The 4,709-nt window shown below is 45.0% G+C and overlaps 1 pseudogene; it reads right to left on the reverse strand.

The window, feature by feature from the left end:
* Nucleotides 1-4,100: 4,100 nt before the first annotated feature.
* On the reverse strand, nt 4,101-4,485 carry LOC144694618 (histone H3.3A-like; annotated as a pseudogene).
* Between the last annotated feature and the right edge of the window lie 224 nt (nt 4,486-4,709).

Genomic DNA, 4,709 nt, shown 5'->3' on the forward strand with positions numbered 1-4,709 from the left:
GAGCTGTAGTGTGGAGCCGGGATAGAATTGCTCGTATTTGGTAAAATTCACCGATTCTCTTTTCACTCTGCTGCTTCCCATTTCTTACTTGAATATCGATTCCCGCACAGGGATTGTTTTATTGTTCAAAAAGTGAGATACTGCTCCCTCTGGGAACCTGAAATAATAACAGAATATTCTGGAAACACCCAGCAGGTCCGGCAGCATCTGTGGAGACAGGAACTGTGGTTGACAGAAGGTTTAACGAATAGACCCGCTATCGAAGTTCGAAACTGCCAGAGCTACTCAGTTCTTTCAGAAGTTCCCATTATAATCATAGAATGGCTACATCACAGAAAGGGGCTATTCGGGCTGTCCAATCTGTGCTGGCCCTCTAAAGGAACAATTCACCCACTGCCACTTCCCGTAACCCTGCAACGTTTTACTATTCATGTGAGTGCGGATTGATTCAATCAATAACAATCTCCGGTATAATCTGTCATTTTGGAATTGATCCTGTAAATATCAGTCTCCGGTACTGTCTATGATTGTGGGATTGAGTTTATGACTATCCGTGAGTGTGGAATTGATTCTGTATTCATCAGTCTTTGTCTCACGAACAATCAGCGTTCGGTTTGGGACTAAATACCTCATGCGCGGATTTCCGCATTCAATCAGCAACTAAAATCAACATTTTTTTTGCAATTCACTTTGACCAATATCTGAACAAAAGAACTGGAGATATGGAAAAGGTCAGAGAACAATGAAAAATGGGGGCTTGTCCCTTAAGAAGCTCAATTTGGGATCATTTCCTGCAGGGATTTGCTGTTCACGAGCTCATCTTTACAAAGCCATCCTGCAGAAACATGGGATGAGTCAGGGAGTTGGTAAATTTGCTGTGATCGTGCAACAGTTAATATCTTACAGGGGGACTCCCAGATTCATTTAATCGGAGTGAAACATTGGGTTACTTAGAGCAATACCCAACGACCCTGATCTGCAAGACGGCAGAGATTTCAGCAGAGAAGCGAGGGTTAAATATGGGACTTTGGATCACTCGCTGGCACTGCCCCTTAATGTGAGATTAATGCTGTCTTTGTCTCTGGTACAATATCCGTGACAGATGTGACTGCATCTTCTACCTCTCCAGTTGAAGCGTTCGATGTTAAACTAGACTGTAAAAGGTTTCCTGGAACAGTTACTTTGTCTGACCGTCTGTGTCTCACTGCCTGAACTCATCCTGTTTCAGTCTATCACTCCGCCCTCTCTCTTTTATCTCTTATACTGTAAAACAAAGTGGGATACGCTTAAGGGAGGGCCAGAGCGCACAATTTGTTTTTTTCATCTTAATCAAATATATTTCTGCCTGTGAACAATTTAATAACATAAAATTAGCTCTGTTGTTAATCCAAGCAGAGCTGTGATTGGTTTCAGCCCTGAATCTGGGGAACAGACACTGTGAGCAGAGCTGGGAAACTACAACTAACCCCCGAGAATCCACAGAACAGGCCGTGCGGAGAGGGAAGCCTATCCCGGGAACTGTCAATCTGGGAACAGTTTGTCCTGTGAATGTGCAGACCTCAACATTGTGCGAGAGAGTGTGTGTGAAAGGGGCTGTCGGGTTAGAATAATGCCCCTGTGTTTCTGTGTCCCTCTCATCGCCTGATTTCTGAGTTCCTCTTGCGTAAAAATAAATGGTTTCCCTGTCACAGATCACCCTGCTGCCTTACTCAGCTTTGAAGTGAGAATTAAACGGAAAGATTCAGCTGATTTTAAGGTTTCAGTAGAAAAGTAGAAAACATGTCATTGAATGGGAGAGACAGCGCGACCGCTGCAGCAATTAAAAAAAGGTTTAATTCGAAACTGAGGCTTTTTTTAACGAATGAGGCCTTTTCAAAAGCAATCATTCTGGCCTCAGAGACCGGAAGGATCTGGCCTAGGACTCTGGACCATTGGAATTTCAATGGTATTGGAGAGTTTCGCAGCAGAATTAAACAAAATGATTCATGCACTAGGTCACCCAGATCCGTCTGCATCTCATGGTTCTGCAATCTCTCACCGTTTAAATTATGTGCCTCTTTTTTGTTCATCCTGCCAAAATGGGCAAGCTCACGTTTTACTACTTTATGCCCCATTTGCTGGGTCTTTGTCCAATCACATAACTTATCTACATCATTACTTCCCCTTCACAACTTACTTTCCGATATACATTTGTATCATATTCACTTTCCTACCCATCTTGGCGGATGTTCAAGCCTCATTTGTCACTTTTCCAATGTTGTGAATGTGGAGTTATTCCGGCACGGTAAAGTTTGAAAACGACAGCAGAACGAACCACAATTTATACAGGATTTTAAAACATGAACATTTCACCTGGTGACATTCTGCTGCCTTCATAACCCTGCAAATTGTTCGTTTTCCAACCATCGTCTAATCCCCTCTTGTTCCGGGACAGGAAGTGGGAATACAGCCTGTGCCTGGGACGGTCAGTATCAGAGGAATGGGCTCTGCTCCTCCCAGCCACACAAAGGTGGTCACATTGAAAACCCTTTGTGTGGTCCAGAGGCCACTCTCCCAGTACCTACTGCTCCCAGGGGCATTTCCACATTCTGATGGCCGGTGACCCTGCTTGTGATCGGTAAGTGTAGCAGTTCCATGTGGATCGGAAGTGAGCGGGACCGAGAATGCGAGAGGTTGCAGCCTCAGTCACGAGCCAGGAGAGGCCACAACGTTTTAAGTCGGGCGCGGGTGAAGGGTGAGGCCGGAACCATGTGGATCCAGAGAGAGGGAGGAGTGGCAAATGGAAAAAATTATGGTGATATTGGGGAGGAGTACGGGGGAAGTCAGACCAGCATGGAGACGGGAGAGTGGGTGCTAGGACGGCATGGTGATAGAGGATTGGAGGAGGGAAGCAAGGCCAGCATGGAGCTGTTTTTAGTGGGGGTGGGGGTGAGAGGTGGGAGGAACTGGCTTGAAACAACTACCCTGATTTTTCGCTAAAAAATTATCCTCATGTCTTTATATCAACTGTGGCAGTCTCTTCATCTGTTGTTCGTGATTTATTCAAACATTATTTGTTTGCAGCCTTTCTCAGTCCCATAGCCGGATATAGAGAGATGTTTTCTTCAACTTTGTTTAAAGAGGACAGAGTGTTTCCACCCGCCTGATGTTTAATAATTACACACAGTTGAAAATGGTCTAGAAACATCTGCATTCCAATAAAGATCACACAAAGTGGTATAGTCACTCCAATCCTTGTCATAAACTGTTCCCAGATCTTTTAGCTTCCCGCCAGTAATTTTCAGCCTTTCACGGCCATTGCTGCCATTCTGACCATTGACCATCTCACTCCCACAGCAGGTTCTTATCAGGCTTTGTCCACTATTATTAAATTCCCTTTCGGCCATCTGGACATCAGTGACCTTATTGCTGCCGAGCACTCGGCGTCCCCGGCAGATCCAGCCGCAGCGACCCGAAAGTTGTGTCTGGTTTTCTCGATCGCGGAGCTGCTGACCAGGATTGAGCCGCTGTCTGCCGTGAGCGACAAGAAGGATCGAAATGAAGGGGGGACGGGCCCGGTCAAATAGAAGGGGCGAGGCAAGTTCTTGGGGATAATTTTGAGAATAAGCGGTAAGATGTGTTCTTTATTTTCTCCTATTGTAACATAGAGAAGGCCACAGTGAAGATCAGCGCATTTGACAGGGAAAAGCTAGATTATTGAATAGGCCTGGGGTCATGGAAAACAGTGTAGAGTGTAAAACTAGCTAGAAAATTGTTTTAAAAATCTCTCTGCACAAACTTTTCTTCGATGTGTCCGTTTAGACGTGCGTGCATAGGTGAAACTCGGCAATTTTCTTTTATTATTTTTTTAAAGATAAAATGTTTTATTTTTCAAACTGAGCCAAGAGTTTGAAGGAATGTTTGCAAAATGTTTTGCTACTTCCTTATTAAGACATGATCATACTCAATACTAACAAAGATATAAAATAAAGGCCCAGCCTCCACAAGAAGCCAAGATTACGGTCCGATAATGCTTTAGAAATTGCTTAAATGTCACTTCAAAATCATATGGAGAAAATATAATGAAGCAAAGAGTTTAAGCACGGCTCCCCCGGGATTAATCATGCCAGCTGGGTGTCTTTGGGCATTACGGTGAATTTTTTGACATGGATGGTACCCAGGTTGATGTCTTCAAACAGGCCAACCAAGTAGGCCTCACTGGCTTCCTGCAAAGCTCCAATTGCCGCACTCTGAAACCGCAGGTCAGTTTCGAAGCCCTGGGCAATTTCCCTCACCAGACACAGGAAGGACAGTTTACGGATAAGCAACTCTGTGGAATTCTGGCATCGGCGGATTTCTCGGAGCGCGACTGTACCCGGCCTGTAGCGATGAGGTTTCTTCACTTCGCCAGTAGAGGGGGCACATTTCCGGGCTACTTTGGTGCCAGCTGCTTCCTGGGCGCTTTGCCGCCGGTGGGTTTACTGCCGCCTGTTTGGTACGAGCCATCTCCGCGCGAAGGATAAACTTGTCCGCCTGCAATAGTGAACTCAGGTACATGATTTATGTTCTTGTCTGCAGAGCGCAGCACAAGCAATGATCATTGCTCTGTTACAGAGGCAGATACTAATAGCTGCGATAAGCGATGAACAAAGAATCCTTCTAATTCATCCTATTCATTGTGAATTGGCACATTCCTAAGACTATTCCATTGTTACTTTTGCAGAGTTAAG

This window comes from Cetorhinus maximus, chromosome 20, assembly GCF_964194155.1.
Source record: "Cetorhinus maximus chromosome 20, sCetMax3.hap1.1, whole genome shotgun sequence".
NCBI classification, from domain to species: Eukaryota; Metazoa; Chordata; class Chondrichthyes; order Lamniformes; family Cetorhinidae; genus Cetorhinus; species Cetorhinus maximus.